Source organism: Eublepharis macularius, chromosome 3, assembly GCF_028583425.1.
Source record: "Eublepharis macularius isolate TG4126 chromosome 3, MPM_Emac_v1.0, whole genome shotgun sequence".
Classification (NCBI taxonomy): domain Eukaryota; kingdom Metazoa; phylum Chordata; class Lepidosauria; order Squamata; family Eublepharidae; genus Eublepharis; species Eublepharis macularius.
This window is the reverse complement of record NC_072792.1, coordinates 17551585-17574355: the sequence shown is the minus strand read 5'-3', so window position 1 is coordinate 17574355 and position 22771 is coordinate 17551585.

Below are 22771 nucleotides of genomic sequence, written 5' to 3'. Positions count from 1 at the left end.
AACATCAGGAAAGCAACAGTCAGATGTCAGACATCAAGAGCCAGACAGGAAGAGAAGTTCTTGAAACTGGAATCAGGTCTATTTTAAACATTTTTTTTTTGAAAAAAAACCTTTGTGATATAAGAAGATAATATAATGGCACCGTAGACAGCAACAAATATTTTTTCCATAAGTTTCCATGGTCATTAGAGACAGTGGCTCAGTTGTACAGAATCTGTTCTGCATACAGAAGGTCCTAGGTTCAATCCCCACCATCCTAAAACATCAGATTGTAAGTGATATGGACGATGTCTGTTTGAGACCTTGGAAAACCAACACCAGACAAAGCAGACAACACTGACCTTAACAGACCAACGGTCTGATTTAAGATAAGGCAGCTTCATGTGCTCCTATTTCTTAAGGAGCAGCTGTAGCTCAGTGGAAAACCATCTGCTTTGCATGCAGAGATAGAGGCATATATTAGATTTAGATTTCCCCTCTCCTAAGACAGGCAGCATTTCCCGAAGGAAGAGAGACAATCATGAGCATCATCATCACAACAGTAACAACAACATCAACAACAGCAACAACAATAACAGATTTATATACCTGCCTTGACAACTTAACACTCAGAGCGGTTTATCAAATTTGTTATTATTATCCTCATGTGAGATAGGTGAGGCTGAGAGAGCTCTGAGAGAGCTGTGACTGACCCAAGTCACCCAGCTGGCTACAAGTGGAGGAGTAGGGGAACAAACCCGATTCTCCAGATTAGAGTCCTGCCGCTCTTAACCACTGCATCAAACTAGCTCTTTTTTTTTGCTTTTACTCTCTGAATGGCAGGCAGGAACTCTACCTGCAAAAGCACATGGAGGAAGGACAAAGGGAAATGTTTCCCCAATCTGAACAAAGGACATAATCAAACCGAGTGACAGATCTGACTTGAGGAAGGATCTGAGAGCTCTCTGTCTGTGAGAGATTAGCCAGGATCATATTTCAATCCATCTTTAATTTCATGTAAAAATAACTAGGCTTACTTATTACAAATATAGCAGGTGCAAAAATAATCTGTTGTTTTAGCAGTAACAGATTGGGGAAAAAACACTTTGAACGTATGGAACAGTAGAATATAATTTTTTTAAAAAAAATGTATGTATATATTTCTGTGCATAAGTAATAGTAATAAGTAATATGGGTTCTGGCCCATAAAAATATATGCCATAATAAATTTGTTAGACTCTAAGATGCTAGAAGACAATTTGTTATATTTGCAGCAACAGGGTAAAATGGCTGCTCTTCTGGAATGTCTTTTTGCTGTTTTCTTTGTTCATCTCTTAGTTGAAATTTCCTAACAAGCACTCATATTATGAATGGCTAGTTCACAAATACTTTTCCTCCATTGGATAACTAAGTTCTTTATTTGATCGCTAATGACTTTCTTGTATGAATGAGCAGTCACACATCTAATGCTTTTCAGATCCCTCAAATATGATGCTTTTCAAGGGAGTCAGTTCCTGCACTCCGCTCCTGTTATCAAGTGCCCAGAAATCAAAAGCTGGGTCGTAATTTATGCCTATGTGAACTCGGTTGACATCATAGCCTGAATAAGCAAGGAGTGCTTATTTTTGTCCATGAATTCTTTCCCATCAAACCAGCACAACTTTTGACCCAACCAAGCTGAACGCAACTCATTCAGAGTGCAGAGGTCTATAAACCTGCAGTTTATGGCTGTCCATGACTCCAAAACCATGGAGGTTGTCAAACACTGACAGGCCACATTACATTGCTGCTGCATCTAGTGCAGCTTGGAGCAGCTTTACTGTCATGTATATTAAAATAGATGGAAACGGTAATGATCTAATCTAGGGTGACGGAAAGGACTTGTCCAAGGAAGGAGAGCATTGCTGATTGCTGGGAGAATGGCATTTCCAATGCTCTGGTGATTAGAGATGGCCACAAACAGGGAAAAAAATGAACATGATGTTTGTTGTTCATTGTCATCCATGAACAGGGACACATGAACAACCACGAACATGGCCCTGTTCATGAACATGTTCGTGGTTGGCTGTTCATGGGGGCCAGCAGGCTCTCCTCCAGCCATCATCCAAGTCAAGATCCCTACTGCACCACTCCCAGAAACCTGACCTGAGCAGGCACCAGGGAAGGTACCAATAATAAATAATAGCTTGGCCTCAGAGTCTGGCAGCAGCCCCGGAAATTGAAGGGGTAGATCCCTATCCCACCACTCACAAAGAAAATGCAAGCTCCAATGCGCACTCTCTATCAAAATGCCAACAGCAACTCTCTCCCTCCCCACTTTCTGCAAACTAAGCCAGAGCTGGGAGCCCCCCTCCCCTCTGGTCTTTGTTCCCTTGTAACAAATTTGGAGCTCCACACTTGAAAGGAAGACCTGCCTGTCAAGCTAAATTGGGCTTAGATTGGGGTTTCCAGGGCAAAACAGGAGTTCAGACTAGAGATGGGTACGATCTAAAAAAAAATGCCGATCCAGCTGATTGTGGATTGGCGCCAGTGACTATCCCAACTAAACGATCCACACCGATCATCTCCCATTCCCGATCCATGGATCGTGGATCATGGAGGCCAAAGCGGGGTGCACTGCTATTCCCAGCTATGTGGGAAGGTGGGTGTTGGCGGCGGCCACCGGGCCTGTTGGGCACGGGGAGACAGCGACGAACAGCCTCCTCTCAGGGGGCAGGGGGTCTGGCCACTCGCTGGCGGCACCTCCCATGTGCCCACCCGCCAGGCCAAAAAGGAGCACGCTGGCAAGAAAAGAATGGTGGGTGATGCCGTTGGCATCAGTGTTTGTGTTTGGCCATCTGTGTTTGGCTGTCAGATCTGCCTATCAGGGTTTGCAGGGATGAGATTGGAGTGCCCATGGCTACAGAACACCCCCTTCCCCCTCTCTCCCCTGGGTGTCTTCTCCCAACTGGTGACTGCTTTGCTGCTCCATGGTTGGAAGGAAGCCCTGCTGATCAAGGAAAGCTGGGCTTCCATTCAGGTTTCCAGGGCAACAGAAGGAGGGGAAACACAGCTCAGGCATTCCCCTGGCACCGTTGCCCCAGGAATAGATTACTGGCACCTGAGTGTCTGGCTTCCCAATCCGAGCACGATCCAGCCCCGATCCAGCCCCAATCCAGCCCCCTCCCGATCTCTGGATTGTTGGTTGTGGCCGATCACGATCCGCTGAGTCATGATCGCGTGATCGCCATTATCGTGGGAGTTTTTGTATCGTAATGCGGATCATGCCCATCTCTAGTTCAGACAATCCCTGCCTAAGTTGCCAAGGGAATTGATTGCAGGTGCCAGACTGTCTGGCTTGATAAACAGCAACAAACAGCAACGAACAAGCCTTGCAACGACCACCTGTTCATTTAGAATGGGGCCTCGTGAACAGCTTGTTTGAGAACAGCAGATTGGGCTGTTCATGGCTTTTTTTGTTTGTATTGCTGTTCGTGCCCATCTCTACTGGTGATTTCTCCCATCAACCATTTCTTCTTTCCCAGAAATCTAGGGTCTACTGCACAGACATACACACAAGGTTCCTCGGATGCATTTCTTTACACTTCCCTCCAGCCACTGTGAGACTTTCTTCCACTGTGCCACCCATTTCCTAGGCTACTAGCACTTTTCGTTGGACAAATGTTCCTTGAAAAAGCCCTGTTTTTGTGCTGGTAAGTGGGAGCTGCAGTAGAGGAAAGCCTCTGCAATGGCCAGAGGGAAACACAAGCAGAACGTCATCAATGCTTGTAAATTCTTTATGCACTTCACATGCGTCATCTCAATCCAGCTTTATGACAACCCTGCAGTGCAAGCCAGTTCTATTACATATGGGAGTCATGGGAGAGATAATGGTTTACATAATCTCCTTAGCTCTGTTAAGCAATTTAAGCCTACAGTGGCTAAGAAAGAAGTGAGCAATATTTAAAATGATAAATGGACATCAGTTATCGGCAATGTTCACAAACCTGTGGGTGAACTTTTCAGTCTTTCAGGGCACTTTATTGCTGACGTGAGCCTCAAGCACCGTTCTTCCACAAAAGAACTTCAAAGGGAGACTTTGTCATGAAACAGCTAGATTAGAATTCATCAGTAGGTTTCATGGCATTAACCAGGGCTTAAATAGAGCCGACATCTTTCTTAGCCTCCGTAGGTGTTAAATTGTTTAACAGAACTGGTGTTCTTACCAGTTCCAGTACTTATAACTGCCCAATTAGCTTATTACCTTGGTGTTTGAGTTTCACATAGAAGTAACAGTAATATTTTGTTTATGTACTGATTTTCCGGACAGATTTGTGCCACGCTCAGAGCAGTGAACAAAGTCAGTGTTATTATTATCCCCACAATACAGCTGGGGAGCTGGGGCTGAGAGGAGTGGCTTACCCAAGGCCACCTATTGAGCTCATGGCAGTAGTGGAATTTGAACCAGCAGAGTGCTGAGTCACAGCCCAAACACTTAACCACTATGCTACAGCAGCTGTCTATAATAATAACTGTGCTTATGTATCACTCTTCTGGACAGATTAGTGCCACATTCAGAACAGTGAACAAAGCCAGTGTTATTATTATCCCCACAATACAGCTGGGGAGCTGGGCTGAGAGAAGTGGCTTTCCCAAGGCCACCTGCTGAGCTCAGGGCAATAGTGGAACCAGCAGAGTGCTGGCTCCGAGCCCAGCCACTTAACCACTATGCTACAGTAGCATTCAGATATTACAAATCTTGCATTGCAAGGCCTTTGTCCCTATTCTTCACAATCCTATTCCCATTGCCAAACACACACAATGAAGGTATAAATGTCTGCCATATGCAGATCAGCATCTTGTATTTGATGAAGGGTGCTCTAGCTCACAAAAGCTTATGCTGAGTCCATCTTCAAGGTGCCATAGGACTAGTTTCTTTTTCAGCACAAAAGACTAACATGGAGTCCTGATGGAATTTGCCCAACATTGTGATTCGTTACCAGACTTAGAGCACACATGTGGCAAGAGGTTTAAAATGCAGAGACCAGAGTTTTCTATTCTGTTGACCAGGTAAGAACAAGAGGTCAAATTCCTGTCTTATTCAGACCCTCAGGACCAAAATATGTTACGTTTTTGGGAGAGTCGGGTCAGGGTTCCCTGAACACAGCTCATTTCCCCTACAGTCACACTGCAGCTGCTAGGAAAAGCATCTCTGAAGTCCATGTGGGAGTATTCCCGGCACACACCACTCCAAAATTAGGCAAGTGACTTCCTGCTGGGGTTGTTTTAGCTTAGGAAAACAGCAAGGAAGAGAAGGCAGGAGCCCCCCCCCACCACACACACACACACACACCACAGTTCTGAGCAGAATTAGACTTCTATGGACTTTAAATGTCTTTTCCTGCAGCTGCTGTGTGTCTACAGGGAAAGTGAATCGAGTCCGGGGAACACAACCCAAAAGAACCTCCTCGGGACACAGTGAAACTTCCCCCCCCCCCATTAGTATTCTATACCCTGGGAAACTCTTACAGGATCTCAGCCCAAACCCCACAATTCCTGAGTAGATATAAATTACCTGCTAACATCTTCTCCACACTGAGAGATCTCTGTCTTTCGGTGCTACAACTCTGAAGATGCCAGTCGCAGCTCCTGGCTAAACGTCAGGAACTACAATGCCAAGACCGTGGCCATACAGTCCAGAAAATCTACAACAACGAACATAACCCAACTCACCAAAAACTGTACTATATCCTTTGGCCCTCACAGAGACTGCCAATCACAGCAGCACCCATTTACACCTTGTACCTGAAAAGCTCCCTGAGATCTGAGCACACACCATCCTGGACAGCTCAGGGGGCTACCCTAGCTATAGCTTCTGGTTCAAGCCTTGTCTCCTTAACGCACACTTCTGTGTTTACTATCTCAGCACTCAGCATAAGATTTACTCATAAAGACCTTTAAGCTGTAAGTCAGTCATAAGAAGTTGAGTGGGATTTACTGGCAACCTTAGTAAACAAAACCTCATTAAGAACGAGATAGACGTTTCAGTGTGTTATTTCATTGATGTTTAGAGAATAGATGCTGTGGTGCATTGCACCACAGACTAGAGCAGGTGAGCAGCACATTGTCGAAACCCTTACCTTCTCTGTGTACTAACCCCCAAAGCACTGAATGAGAAAGCGAGCTACCAGTGAAGAGGCATAGCTTGTTTGCTCAGCCATATCTTACAATCTCTCTCACGGAAACAAGTAGAGGTGAAATGGTGTGGATCAGAAAGTCATGAAGACGGATAGCACATGCTTCCTCCATCTGCATGCAAAACACTTGACACATGAACCGATAGAAAACAAAGCCTGTTTGCCCAAGACTGCTTTGGCAGGTTTCATTTCCATAGCCCATTTACAGCAAAAGCAAGATCTAATAGGTCCCAAAGAAATCAAGCCAGGCCACGATAAGAATTCAACGGCACAACCCCAAATAAAAGAAGATTATTAGGTACATTGCAGCAAGCAAACAGTAAAGTCTTAACACTGTCGATACTTGACAGGAGATATGTCACAAATCTCATGTATTGGTCGGACACAGACCAAGGGTTGTTTTCGGGAGAAGGAGATTATTTGTGTATGTGGGGAGGAGATGGAATTGACTAGCTCACAGACAAGGCACATAAAATGTCACTTTTTATCTCTTAGTTGATATTTTGCTCCATGAGGGAACAAAACCCATGCTATTCACCTCCCTGAGAGATTTGATCGGCGCGATAGTCACTCCTGATATAAGGTGGAAGGCAAAAAACTGCAATCAAGTGGAAATTTTTGTCAGCGCCTTAATCTCTGATTTGTAGAAGGTTGTGCTTTGGGATATTTGGTATGTCTGAGGATTGCCACCAAAGAGCCCTTCTGTTCTTTAATGGCAGCACTAAATCTTAACAAACGTGAGCATGAAAACTATTGTGCAGCACTTGTGAAGCATATATCAAAGTTATATTTTTCCAAGCCCTGGAAAGCAGTCGAATCATGCATGTTCTTTATGGGGCTCTGATCAGACTGATAAAGGCAGTTCAGCTTCAATAAATGCTTTTTTAAGTGAATGTTTTGGAAAGTGAAGAGGAAATTCAAAGCTCCGACTGTTGCCAAACGGTTCCCCAAGCTCTTTGATCACCTTGCTACTGACATTTTGTTGAAAATGTCTTGTTTTTATTAAAATGTTGGTATCTAGGGGGAACGAAGGGAAAGTTAACCGTAGTCACTGAGAATATAATCTACAGTAAAACCCTGAGTGACACAATTTATTAAGTACTTTGTACACATTTCTTCAAAAAGAACACTTTTCCCTGTAGGGTCAAACACAGATTTTCACTTTTCTGAAAAAGAAGTATATATTGTTAAAAGCAAGACAAGCACAGAAGATAAATCAAACTGGGAGCTCTTGCCTGGGGCAAAAAAGCCCTTAAGTTAGAAGACTTTGTTACCGACAAAAGAAAAGGAACCTACTAATTTAAAAATTAATCAGAATGGAAACAATCAAACACTGATGAGAGACCATGCATTTCAGCTCCCCACTGTTAAAACAACGCTGCCAGGGAATTTTCTTTGTGAAGGATGTGTCAAGCATGCTGTTAAGGTCACTTTCCATTTGCAGTGGACACAAATATTGTATATATAGATTCTACCACTTGAGAGTCTTTCTTTTACAGTTCCCACAGATGGTTTAACTTTTCAGGCAATTGACAGTTTAGCATTTGAGCTGGACCTCAGATGCTCTGCCAATGCAGAGGCATAGCAGGTGGATTTTTGTTTATGTAAGATAAATGGCAAAGCACTAACCCTGGCTCTAAAGTCACACCAAAGCTCTCTGCACGAAGCTCTTTGAATATCCTGTTATGGAGATCCCAGCTGGAAATGAGACACTTCTAGGGAATACAGGGCATAGTAGGAGAAACCAGGTAATCCAGTTCTGGAATTTTGTGTCTTTTAGGGATAACCAGTGCATCTATCTGACACTAATGCTGCAAACTAGATTAGTTGACTACCTATTCACACTTTGGATGGGGCATGCCATGAAGAACCTAGGGTTGCCATGAATTTTGTGGCAAACCGTTTCAACAGTTCAACTTATTGTGTCAATCAGATGTGAAGGCATCATCAGGTCTTTTCAGTTTGTTACCAAATGACTCATCCTGACCTGGATAGCTCAGGTGAGTCTGATCTCGTCAGATCTCAGAAGCTAAGCAGGATTGGCCTTGGTTAGTAATTGGATGGGAGACCTCCAATGAAGACCAAGGTTGCAGAGGCAGCCAATGGCAAACCACCTCTGTAAGCTTCTTGCCATGAAAACCCCACCAGGGGTCTCCGTAAGTCAGCTATGACTTGACAGCACTGTCCACCACCACCAAATGACTCAAATATCTGAGGAACATGCTTACAGTCTTTTTAAACTGGGTATGTGTGAAAATTGTGTAGATCCAAATGGATTGGCAGCCATTAACATACGCTGATTCCGCACACATTGGGTAATGCACTTCCAATCCTCTTTATAGATCATTTGGAACGGATTTTTTCATGTGCGGAACAAAAAATCCACCTCAAATGATTGATAAAGTGCATTGAAAGTGCATTATCCAACTTGTGTGGAATCAGCCATAGTTAAGGTCTACTTTGTCGAACACGAAATGGTAGGACTTTATTTTTTTAAGAACACATTTAATTCTGAATTGGCCCCTATGCATGTGAATATTAAATCCGGGACCGAGACCACTTCAGAACTAGAGGAATCCCCAGACTTGTTGAAAAATCTCAAAATTAAAAAAGTACATTGGGAGGATTAACCCCCTCACCAAATCAATAGCAAAACCAAAAGGGTTTTCTGTGCATGCATAGAAAAAACAATCACCTTCTTCACCAGGCCCAGTCTAGCTAGCATTGTGCCAGGACAAGGTAAGGAACTCACTGCAGGGGGGAAAGGTTCGAGAGAGGAGGAATAAGAAGGGGTTGGGGGAAAGGGGAAGGCTATTTGGGAGGGGAGCAGGGGAAGGGTTTTGGGGATGGAGTCAGGGAAGAATGGGAGGAAGAAGAGGAATGGCAAGGGTGTTTGATAGCAAGGGGGGCAAGAGAAGGGGTCTTTGGGATGGGGGCAAGGGGGAGATTCTTTTGGAAGGGAGCAAAGAGGAGGGTGTAGGGGACAGAAGTCCAGCATGATATCCCTCCTTCAATTTTTATGGGGGTCCCACTTGTAATGTTTATTTATGACATTTTTTCAACTGCCAAATAGAACAGCAGCACAGCAGTTAGGTAGGGAGTAGAGTTCTATTAGGCTGTATGAGAACGTACGTGGGCAAATAGTGGATTGAGTTGTACCATACTGTTAGGAAGGAATAATTGAAGTAACCTGCCAAATAGCCATGCACAGGCCAATGCAACGATGAACAGCCCATAGGAAAAGTGGGTCGCTGTTCACAACTGCTGAACAGCATGCAAGCGGAACCCATGGGTTTTCAACCATCCCTAGATGAATCCATGCTGTACTCCAACAGATTGCCACATTGGTAAATATTTGCTTCTGGTGAACTAATTAGAACTTGGTGTACTGGATGTACCCTTACCCTACAATCAAGCAGAAACATATGTACTATATACACCACACTCCTCAATGTTCAATCACATAAGGAAATTTAAAATGTCTGCTACAAATGTGCTTCAGATTTCATAATTTGTTCCTACATGCAGTGTCACAAATACGCACAATAATGATTCATGCCTAATCCATATGTAATCATGGGCCTGTTTCTAAAGAATCCAGAGTGGTGTACTTGGCTTTCTCTTCCGTTTTTATTTCATAACAACCAGGTGAGGTAGTTAAGGCTTAGAAAAAGTAACTTGTCCAAGGTCCCAAGTGAGGATTTGAACCCAGAACTTCAGAGTCCTCGCATGACATTCCAGTTTCTATACTACATTGATTCTCTGTAGTCTAGTCCCCGTAACACGTGTGCATAGAGAAGTAACACAAATCACATTTGCACCTTTGGGGTGATACCATGTTTTATTTTCACAGAAAAATCCCTGATAGTAATTTGGATAATGGGTCAGTTCACTCCTGTATGTCTTGCAGGTGTTTATTTGTTTGATGTTATTTATATTCCTCCTTTCTCACCGGGACTCAAACTGGATTGCATAGTGTAAATCAATGCACTCAATAGGATGAGATAGATAATAAGCAGTGTAACAGGATTCAGATTGCAGAAAACTGAAACAAAGCTTGCCAAAGGATGCCCTGCAACAGTATGTATAAGCTAATTCCAATAGAAATGATGGTATTTAAGGAAAAAGTGGCCTAATTAAAAGTTTTGTGGCATTGGACTATATTTCAGTTACATACAAATCATCAGTGCCTTTTTCCAAAAAAAAAAATAAAGAAAGGTGTCAGGTACTCATGTTCGCTGTCTTGGGGGCCCAAGCTCGCTGGCTGAAAGAGGTGCTAGTACTGCGAAAAGTGGTACCAGTATTGCAGAAAGAGATGATGGTACTGTGTACGGGCATGCACCACCGGAAAAAAAGACTTGCAAATCATGACTGGATGCTTCAGGTATCAAATGACACAAATCACCTTGGATGTGATTATTCTAAGAACACTGAGGTACCTTTACAGTGGACTAGAAGGTTGAAATACAGGCTCTGTACTTCAAGTTTAACACTATCCACTACCTCACTGCGTTGTGAAGAGTCCGATTTGTGCAGACCAGAATGGATATTGACTGGAACAAAGTGGGTCACATTGAAAAATAAAATTACATCACTGGGTCCTGCTCCATGACATCATCAGGCTTTGCCCCATGAGATAAATTCAATAGGTGAAGTATAAATTGCCTCAATTTGCCTCAGAATTGTGCAGAGGAGTTTAACCCTTCAACCTCAGTTTTTGAAACTTAGCATTCTACTTTATTGTTAGTATTTTAAAAGGGAAAACAATGTCCCAGGTGCGTGTACCTCTTGGTAGCTTGCAAAAGAGATACAACCCATTTCTTGCTTTGCCGTTCCACTGGCAACCTGTTGTTCCAACATTGCTAAGGGGGTTCTACTCAGAGCTGCTGCCATTTGGGGACATGGAGTCCAACAGTACCTGCTGAGTTACCAAACTGATGTGGGGAGACTGCAGGCCATACAACAAACATTAGTGGGCCACCTGTTTTGCACTTCTAACATAGTATTAAGTAAGTAGCTATATTCTCCTGTTCATCCACACATTAGGAACATTCATTTTTGCTCTTCCTTTAATGTGTGTGCATATGTCTGAGAACTTGTCTAACCTTCTGTAGGCAGAAGAACATGTTCTATTAATCAAAGCAAGTAATTGTCAATTCCTGTGTAACTTTCTTGGCTAGCAGCTTGTTTCTCCAAACATAATTCATGGGTGACTGAAGTATAGAAATATAAAAAGCAGTGGAGTGAAGGCATCCTTATTAAGAAGATAACTTTTCTGTGCCTCTGCTGGGCTTTCGTTCTTCCTTTAGGAGTCTTATCACAGCCATCTATTTTCCCCTTTCACTGCCTCAGCCGAACAGTCTCTTAATCCTTGTTCACACTTTGTTTTACAGCAGACCCCCAGAGCGCCTGCAGAAATTAATGTAAGCTCTTTCTGTTGAATTTGAGAAGTTAAAAGCAGAATGCTTTCAGGGAGGAAAAAAAACCCCTCTGTCTGGGTAATTAAATTAGAGATATCATTGCAGCGGAAAGAGATGCCAGCACGGAATATTTGTTTTTGACAACCAACCCCAAATAAAAAATGGTCTCTCCCCACACCCATAATTGGGCTGGGTGTTGACCGCCTTATGAAATGAAGGGCAAGATTCCCACCAAAGCCCGATCTTGGCATGGATCTCTGCAAGGGTAGTTGCTAATTTGCCAAGTTAGGTGGCACTACAGGGCTGCAGATCAAAGGGCACGATCTTGTCTTAAGAGCTGATGCAGCAAAAAAACCCCTAAAATTCATTTCACATTTTGTTCTGAAAGGCACTGGCATTTCCCCCCCGATTCTGTGCTCTAAAGGATCTCGCAGAATAATAGGTGAAATGCCAGGAATAATTAAGAAAAATGATGGTGTTCTACCGCAGTACAAAATATATATACATCATCTCAACTCGGATGTTCCTGCCTTCCTCTGCCTCTACTTTTAAAATGTCTTATTGCTTCCAGGGCTACTTAGGATAGGATGGGAAAAGGCAGAGTTATTGTTACTCAGGGCACCCTGACCTTCTCCTCTTCTGCTGCTGATTCAAAAATTGAATTTCTCGACTGTCTTCCTTTGGATAGGGAATCTTTTTAAGGCAGCCTATAGACTTTGAGAGAACAATCTACTGGACATGTTCATCACTCAAGACAATGTTATTTCTCAATGACTTCCCTGCGTGGCTGAGCCATCACAGATTAATTATAAACAGACAGAATATTCATGTCAGCACAGTCCTCCCCCCACCCTTCAACTCATACATTCAATGAAATTCAGCAAGGACTGAATAGTTAAGAAATGAGAAATCAGGTCACTGATAACAACAACAACAACATTTGATTTATATACTGCCCTTCAGGACAACTTAATGCCCTCAAGAAACTATTAAATCTCACAAGATTTGTGGGGAGCTTACTGGGCACGTGTGGCCTTCTACAGTGTCCTCATAAGGGGCTTAGAAGCAGGCAGGTGGGGAGAGGCTGAACTCTTTCTCTGGGATATGCTTAGGGTTGCCAGACTGAGTCAGGCAACCAATGGGAGGGCTGGGGGTTGGGCGTTGGAGATATGGGTATGTCTGATGTCAGTGACATCATTAATGTCACTACATTACTTCTAGGTACAACCCAGAAGTAACAATGGGCAGGTCAATGAATCACTGCAACTGTACTGTAAAACTCTACTTAATTTTACCACAGAGTTTCTGGTAATTCCTAGAGCTGCCCATTGTCATTTCCAGATTGTACCCAAAGGTGAAATGCTGGCATAGTGGCAGGTGATGTTTTTCTTTATTCCTTCCCCACCCAACCATCACTTCAACCAATGGCAAGCAACTGAGAGAATCATGGGAGATGTCAGGGTATGGATGACAGGCTATGGCAGAGAGACCCCTGTACCCTCACAGCAAGAAATCCATGATCTTGGTTGAAAGGCTTTATTCAGGAATCACATCAAATCCACAGATATGTCCAGAGGACTGCTCACAAGAAAAGCTAGCAAACAAGCAAGTTGGCAAGAATACTTGAAACGTGTGAAAATCATTCTGTTATAGAGCACAATTACACTTCCCCCCTCCCAACCGTAAACATAACTTTCGGCGCGAGACTGCCCCGGAAACTCCTCGCAGATTTTATATATCAAGTCTAGACACTAAGAAAGTACAAGATTAAAGTTGAAACACATTAAGTCATGAGAATGAACAGTTTACAAGGTCAGAAGCCCTGGGAACTTCAAAGGAATGAGATAAGGCACCTGCAGCTTCAGCGGGCCTATGAAAGCAAAGCAGTTATGGCATTGGCAATGTGACATGAAGGTACAGCATTAACAATGGTTCTTAGTGACAGCTCAGCTGGGAATAATGGCAGGGATGGGGTACAGAAATGACAGGAGATTGCCCACCATAAGTGGGCACATGGTAAAGAGAGACCCAGAGGAGGAAGTAGATGCTGCAACCCCCCCCCCCCCCGCTTTCATATCTTAGGCCCTGCAAATCTCATACATGGAGGAAAGGGGCATGATAGACAAGGGAACTTTTGAGGGAGGGGTGCGGATAGTGCTGCATCTTATGCAATGCATTAGGGGGGGTTGCATTCCTTTATTAACAAGAGAAAAAGAAAGCATCTTCTTTGTTATTGTCAGTATTTTAACAAAAACAAACGGCGTTTGTTAATATTCCTTCATATTTGTTATTCTGGCACCTGCCTGTCAGATTACAGAATTCAAACTGAGTTCAGATTGAAGGGGAGGACAAAATGAACATAACAGAGGACATTTTGCAATCAGAAGAGTAATAGATCTTTCTTTGCACATTCAATCAATCAGGAAGAGAATTCTAGTTTCTCTACAAGCCATACAAATACATCCACCAGTATCTTTTAATCTGAGTTAGTTCTGTTCTCATGAATAGACTGTCAGTTCTTTTTTCTGGCAAATTGCATAGGTATTATATAACTATGGTTTCCAGGTTAACTCCCTTGGAATTGCCACTGCCCCATGAGTTCCACTAATATCTATGCTTTCTTATGTCATAGTGGCTGTTTCCACATGTCCTGAGAGGTACAGTTCACCCTCGAACTGTGATGGCTTTTCCTCAAGCATACACATGGTTTTGTTTGCCAAATGTATGCATATTTGTTTTTACTGGGTTTTCTCTGTCTTTACCGGGACTGCACTTGCTCCAATGTTTTCTTTTCTTACGGGTTTCTGGTCCCCCAGCCCCCTGCATTTTCTGGCATATGAACCTGAACCGTTTTCTTAAGCAATTTCCTATTTCTTTCAATCTCCTCCCAGTTCTCCCCAAAGCTCTGACCTTTCCGTCTTCACACTTCTGTTCAGCCGCAGAAGCTGCTTGCAACAGCACATGTGCAAAGTAGAAAAAAGAAGGGGGGGCGGGCACTTTTACAGTGCAATCCTAAAAAGAGTTACTCCAGTCTAAGCCCACTGAAATCAACAAGCTTAGACGGGAGTAAGTCTGCTTAGGACTGCACTGCTAATCTATTTTTGATTTATTTATTTATTTTCAATTTCTAGTCTGCCCTCCCACACTGGCAGGCTCAGGGCAGATCACATTCATAGACTCTAAAAAATTTACACAATTTAAAATCACAACGGGCACAGTATAAATATTTAAAAACAGCAGTATAAAAATAATTGGACTCAGTCCAACACCCAAATTTTGGAGAAGAATACTGGAAGTTCCTTAATGGAGGAAGCATTCATAAAAATATCATTCTTACCTTCATTTGGTGTGTGTGTTCCCCAAGCAAATATCCCTGAGGTCAGTCTCCAAGCCTGGATGATTCCAGGTCAGGTGCTCAGAATTTATGCCAGACTTGAGGCTTCACATTGTCTGTCAGTCTTAGAGCTGGTATTCCTCAGTCCCATCGGTGAGGAGCTTAAGGAGGACGACACACCGCTGTTCTCGCAAGTTTATGGTACCCCTCAGTCCCATTCAATTATGTTTCTAGAAGGCTCTGAAGCTGAACACACAAGACCAGTGACAAAGTAAAGGAAGGAAGTAAAGCAACTCTACTTAACTTAGATCCTTCCCTGGTTGATCAAGATAAGTCTTGTCTACTCTGAAAGATATAAGCTCTCTGGGGTCTCAGGAAGAGGTCTAGCACATTAATTACCAGCAGATCCTTTTAAAGGAAGATGATGAGGCTTGAACATGGGAACCTTTACATACCAATTCTCTACCACTGAACCACCGCCCTCCCACTGACTGTAATAGCAACATGAAGCTGCCTTGTATTGAGTCCAACAGTTGGCCTATCAAGGTCAACATTGTCTTTCCCAGCAACTGTTGAGACCTTTAACTGGAGATGCTACATGGTGAACTGGGACTTTCGCATGCAAAGTAGATGCTCAGCCACTGAGCCACAGCCCCTCCCTCCAACACAAGTTGACCCAGTTCACTCACAAGGCTATATCCAAGACCATAAGACCGCAAGTTCAAGCCCCTGATGGAACCAGAAAGAGAAGCACAGTTGGGGGAGTTCACATCCAGAGAAAAGGAAGGTTTAAATAATAGCATACATCAAGTGTTGATTAAAATGGCAATATTTCCTCACATTAAGATCAACTGTGCCACTCTATATTCACACCTGTATAACTGTGATCCAATCTGTCTGTGTGCATTTTCTTTTCACTTAACAACTTCATTATTCCACTTAGTGAGTTAAGGAGGGGGGGGTTGGGCAAATACACTCCAACTATTGGCATCTGGAAACACAGTTGGTGACAAAGAATACATTGTAAATCACATTAATATTAGATAAGCTGAGAGACGGAAAGTCTCACATTAATACTGAGGGTCACACAGTTTTCTCAGGCTTAAAAAAAGTCTCCAAATTGTTGCCCCAGAAACATACATAGCATGGTATTCCATTTGTGGTAATATTACAAAGTTATTCTGTGTCACCATCCAGTTCAGATACAAGGTAAACTTGGTCCTTCCAAAAATTGTCCTCAATGAATACCAATGTTCAATGTTCTCCAGATAGATATTCTCTGAAAATGCTCAATAATAGCTGAATATTTGATAGGTTGGATCCAACCTGCTTTTCTATTGGCAGAAAAAAGTGCAGTAGTTTCTTCTAGAGATGGGCCCGATCTGAATTACGATTTCACCCCCCCCCCGATTTTGGAATTTGCGCCATCATGACTCAGCTAATCGGTTCTGTCCACGGCAACCGATCCAGCAGTTTGGAGTTTGCTTGTTTGGGACTTGATCGGATGGGTCAGTTTCTGTTCAGAATTGCAGACACTCTGGTGCCAGTAATTTATTCCCAGGGCAACTGAGTCAGGGGAATGAGCTGTGTTTGCCCTCTTTCTGTCGCCCTCGAAACACGAATGGAAGCCCAGCTTTCCTTGATTAGCAGGCTTCCTTCCAACCACGGAGCAGCAACCCAGGGGAGGGAGGGGGAAGGGGGTGTTCTGAAGCCATGGGCACAAAGGAAAGGCAAAAGGCAGTGCGGGAGGCTGGGAGGCCACCCGCGCCATTCGCCTTTCCCCAGGACAAGGGGCGTGTGGGCAAGCCAGCCACCCCTTGTCCTGGGGAAAGGCAAAAGTCAGTGCAGGAGGCTGGGAAGCCACCTGCGCCATTTGCCTTTCCCCAAGACAAGGGGTGCACGGGCAAGCCAGCTGCCCCTTGTCTTGTGGGGCAGGTGAATGGCGCGGGCAACCTCCAAGCCACTTGCGCTGCCGCCAGCTCCGCAGTGCACCAGGACAGCCAGCTTGCTGCATGGGCGTGGGCGACTCAGGAGCTCAAGAGCCTGACTACAGTTGCCCTGGGCACTGGCCTCCCTGATTGCCAATCGGAAACAAGACTTGATCGGTTAGAATCGGTGACCTGCGTTCGGTGGGAGCCCAGAACCACGAACGGCTGAATCGGAATTTTTTTTTGGATCGTGCCCATGTCTAGTTTCTTCCCACCCAAAAAGGCTGTGCTAGAAATTATGGCACTTATGTGGACAAAAGCCATGTGGGACTGAAGGAGAACTGGGGAAACCTGAGCAAAAAAGCTAGCTGTATCCAATGACATCTGGTTTTACAACTGGATATCATGTGACCCTTTTCAAGATATCTTACTACATTGTGGACTCCCCTAGTTAAAATAGGGCTGTTAAGAGAAATTCTTTTCTTTCCTCTGTAACTAGTTTCTCCCTGAAACCCAATAATACTTTTCTTTCCCTCTTTTTAGGAATTCTGAGCCAGTTTCTAATCAATTCAATAATAATAAAAAATCTTTATTTAAACTATAAGCTATACACCATAACATAATAAACAATAAACATAGAGAATAAGAAAAAACACACAATTCTAAACATGACACACTAACAATACATACATACATACATACATACATACATACATACATACATACATACATATACATATATATATATATATATATATATATATATATATATATATATATATAATTAAAAGGGAAAGGGAAAAGAAAACAACAACAACCCTAGATTACACTGCGGGTTGAGTTCTGATTTTCTCCGCAACAAGTATGTATCATTTCTAGAGTCACACTTATTCTAGATTAGTCACAAATCCCCTCTTTTTTCTATTGTTCATGTTTCTTAATCCATAAATGCAGATGTCATCAAATCCTTGTTATCCATTTCATGCAAAAAGTCTATTAACAGTTTCCATTCAGTCAAGAAGTTAACTTTTGTCCTTCCTCTAATTAATGCAGTAAGTTTTGCCATCGACACCAATTCAATTTTGATTGAAGAGGAATTTGAAGAGAGGAGGGTCAGGGAGGAAGGTTCTGAAGAATTTCACTCTGCAGATGCCCAGAGGCAGGAATTGTCTTCCCAAGCCTTCCAGTCTTACTGCTAGAGTACCACCCTGGGTTGCATAACAAAAAACTCCCACAAGGGCGGAAGTCACAAGAAGCCACCTTGATTTCTCATCAAAGAGAAATGAAACAGAAATGAATGAGAAATCCTCTTAAAACAGAAAGAAGAGAACAAGAGGAATCTAAAAAACAAGATGATTCTGTATCTTTAAAAAGTGAATTTTGGAAAAAGGAATTCCCCACCCCATAACAACTTTAAACTGAAGTTATCAGAACTGTCTAATAATGTAATCCTAAACATTCTAAGCAAAGTTACTCCAATCTAAGCCCATTGGAGTAACTCTGCTTACGATTGGTGTGTAACTGTATTTGCTTGGATGAAGTTCCATTATGGTGGCCTGAGAGTGTGGTTTAGATGCTTAGAGAAGTCTAGTCTACTTCTGTGTTTGATTCATTGGCTCATGGTAATGGGTCACTTTTCAGATTAGCCAGAAGACAGTGAATGTTTTGTTAAATAACATTATAACATTTGATTTATATACCTCCCTTCAGGACAACTTAATGCCCACTATGAGCAGTTCACAAAGTGTGTTATTATTATCCCCACAACAATCACCCTGTGAGGTGGGTAGGGCTGAGAGAGCTCTGAAAGAGCTCTGACTGACCCAAGGTCACCCTGTACTGTTCCAGCAGCAAGCTGAATATATTAATCCGGAATACACCCAGCTGGCATCGAGCGGAGGAGTGGGGAATCAGTCCTGGCTCTCCAGATTAGAGTCCTGCCACTCTTAACCACTACACCAAAGGTGGGAGAAGTACCAGTTTTGGGGGTGCTATGAGATACATGAAAAATGAAGCTGACATGAGAAATTACCTCATTCATAATGCCCATTTTTGGTCCAAACACTTCATACCATCAAATGAAGCTAGTGCAGCCAGTGATGGAAAATGTCTGCCTTGTTTTCTGAGCCTATTGGTAATGCTACCCCCTACCATCAACTAATTAGGCAATGGGGACAAATATATTTCCTGCCCATGTGAAATGTTCAATGGATTTTGACAGAAGCAAGAAGAGTTTTGACAACACTGGGATAAATATTCTGGGTGGTGATGATGGTGTGGATTTACCAAGGAGTATTGCCTAAAATAAATTTTCAGATAGAAGATGGAAGTTGCTACTTTGATTGAAACATCCATAGATTTGATCAAGAAGCAAAGCAAGTTGATGGGACTACTGACATTGTGGGAGGAGAGAGAAGATTCATATTCCTGCTATGCTGTTCTGCCTGACCATTGGAAATGCATTGAGATGTTCCTATGTGGGCAGGACAACTGAGGAGGAGGGGTTGAATGGAAGCAGTTTTTCTGAGGCTGGAAACATTTTTTTTAGGTTCATGCACCCCTAAATTCAGAGGAGTTAGCCATGTTAATCTGCAGTAGCAAAATAGAAAAGAGTCCAGTAGCACCTTTAAGAATAACCAACTTTACTGTAGCATAAGCTTATGCTACAGTAAAGTTCATTAGTCTTAAAAGTGCTACTGGACTCTTTTCTATTTTGCACCCCTAAATGAAATCATACCAAACAAAGAAAAACTTAAGAATTCTCAAAGAGATCGGAAAGGTAATTGTGTCTTACTGATGAAGAGTTCATTAATATCTACTCCACACTTTAAAAACAAAACAAAACAAAAAACGGTAATCTGACACAAGCTCTCTGTACCGTGACTCATGCTGTTATCACCCCATTATATCCCCTGAGCTGTTAAAGAAAAAAGTCCTTCCCTCCAACACAGCTGTGATAGGACACTAGACAGATATTTATGCTGTTTCCTGCTCTTCAGTAGGCACTTCAGAGATAACTGCTCTGTGCCCTTGTGTTTCAAATAGTTCCTTTTTCAGTTTCTCCCTTTCTAGCAGACAGATTTGAAATCCTTAGATTGGATCCTATGGATTTGTTCTGTTAACCTAACACCTTCTTCCCAGAAGAGTATCTTCTGTCAGGAGAAGGCCCCTTAAGCTGAAGGAAAGAGTTAAGCTAGCAGGAAAAGTCTACAGTCTCCAACCCCATGCCTGCAGCATGTTTTGAAGGACAGAGGGAATGTTATATACCCATTGGCTATACAGGTATGCACAGGAAAACATTGGTAAATTCAGGTTCAGAAATACAGGACTGGGGGAAAATTCGGTATTCCCTGAAAACCAAATTCATTCTCTAGTTCAGTTTGGTAATACAGAGCAAATTTGGTAAAATTTCACCATTGTTTCCTATGGGAAAATCAAGTATATCTGGTGGCCTGGGGGGCGGGAGGCAGGTAATGTCTTTACCAAATTTCACAAAATGTGCAGAAGATATACTCCTAACTCTCCTCTAACAATCCCCCAAGTTTCATAAAGATTAGACCCCAGGGAGACATTTTCTGCCCCTCCAAAAGGTGTCCCCACCCATGTCCAATCTCTATTTTTCCCTTTGGAGAAAATTCTGGGGGTTATTCAGGGGGGTGAGGGTGACAATTTGCAAGCAAAATCCACCAAATTTGCAGGGGACCCACTCCTGAAAGTAAACACAAACAACACTAAACAAACACCATTTAAGCTAAACTCAACTAAGTGCCCCAACAAACATCTCCCCCCAAATTATAACAACCCTGAACCAACAATTGAAAACAAAACCAAACTTAAGGCAACAGAAAACACCAAGGAAAATGTAGTGAAGGCTATAAAGAAACAGCAGAGCAAGCACCAACAAAAGGGTAAAACAGACACCCCCCCTCCAAGGTCAACCAGAAAAAAATAGAGGTGAATTTAATAAAATAAAACAAACAGCCAAATTAACAGTAACTATAACCAACTTCAAAATACACCCCCCTCCCCAAAAGCCCAACCAAAGTGCGTGCACACAGCAAAAAAGCGGTATTTAAAATGCAAAGTAAAAAAAAAAAAGCTAGGCTCCAGAGCCAAGCAATGTCCTGAGACTGGGGTTTGGTGGGGTGAAGGAAAAGGCACCTTCACCCAATAACCTTCCACCCAACACTATCCCAGACACCATGCCAACCTCCCTCTCCAAAAGAGGAAAAAACCCAGTAAGTCTACAACTCTCAAACCAGGCAGCAGCTGGAGTCCTTCAGGTGCAGCAGGTCAAACCAGGTAGCAGCAGGAATCCACTCATTGGGCAGTAGCATCCAGTCTCAGTCCAAAGCAGGCCAGACCATGCAGAGAGAGCTAACAGCCAGCAGCAGCAAGTAGGCAGTGTGTCTCAATTTCCAGGCCAGAGCAAAACAGGCTGCTCTGAGGCGAGCCTGCTTATTTAACTCCTTGCAGAGCAGTTTTAAAAAGTCATTCTCCTTCTAAAGAATCCCATTGGCTAAAGAAGGAGAGCTCCTGCAAGGATTGGCAACTCACTTCCCCTCTCTTCTGCCTCTGTCTCACACCCTCCTCTCCCCCCCCCCCCAATCTGGTTATACAAAGGCAGGAACAGTGTTCCTTTGTGGTTCCTTAGTAGAGATGGGCACGAAATGGGGAAAACGAAATGAACGTTTTGTGTTTCGTCGCATTCTACAAATCACGAACTTTCACAAAAGTATCCCGTTTAGCAAAATGATTTGTTAGTTTCGTGATTCATCAGGGCACTTCAATGCCCCCTTTCATACCCAGAGATACCAAACTTGCAGGGAGACTTCAGCAAGCTCTCATCCACCCACCCTCACCAAACAAGCCTGCAAGAACAAATGCTTTAAATAATAATATAAGCAAAGAAAATTAAAGGGGGGGGGAAGTAGGGCTCAGTCAAGCTAGGGTCCAGAGCCAGGCAATGTCCTGAGACTGGGGTTGGATGGGGTGGAGGAAAAAAGGCACCCTCACCCAACGACCTTCTCAGCAAGGCCAAGAACTGAAAATAAGAGGCTTTTCAGTCTCCTTTAAAGCAGCAGCAAATCCGCCAGAAGCTCTCAATTCCACTCTCTCACTCCAAATCCCAGCAATAGGTCCGCCCTCTCCCTCTGTCTACTGGAACTGAAAAGCACGAGGCAGAGAGCAGTGCCTTATATAAGAAATGCTCACATAGAGCAGAACAGGAGGTCTCTGGCTGGCAGACAGACCTGCCTAGCAGGGTTTGGAGGGATGAGATTGGTGTTCTCATGGCTACAGAAGGTCCATCTCCTCAGTTGCCTAGGGAATTAACCCCCCTGCTCCTTGCTGTATAGGTCAGAAAGGAAGCTCTCCAGTTGGCAAGGAGAGCTGCCTATTAAGGTTATATGGATTGCCTATTAAGGTTATATAAGATTGGGGTTTCCAATGGCAACAAAAGGTCTGCAGACATTCTGGGCTTATCAATGGATTGGCACCAGCCTGTCTGGCATCACGAATCATTCATGAATCAAACGAATCAACCCCAAAATTCATGAATTTCATGAAAACCGCAGCCCCATGAAATGCATTTCACGAAACATGAAGCGGCCCAATTCGTCATGAGATTTGATTAACATTTCAATTCATGCCCATGTCTGTTCCTTAGCAAAGGAACAGCCCAGCTACAATTACTGAAACTTGTGTTCAGTAATAGTGTATCTGATTTGGTATACCCTTTTAAGTTTGGTAATACCAAATTTTACCAAATCAGGTAAAAATTGGTAATTTTAACTGAATACTGAACCCAAATTATGCATCCTTAATTGGATATTTCACATGCTAACAAAGAGGGAGGTGATGGCTAATTGCTAGTGGACATGTGAAATTTTTGTTTGGGTCATTACTGTTTAGAGACATAACCACCCAAGCTGG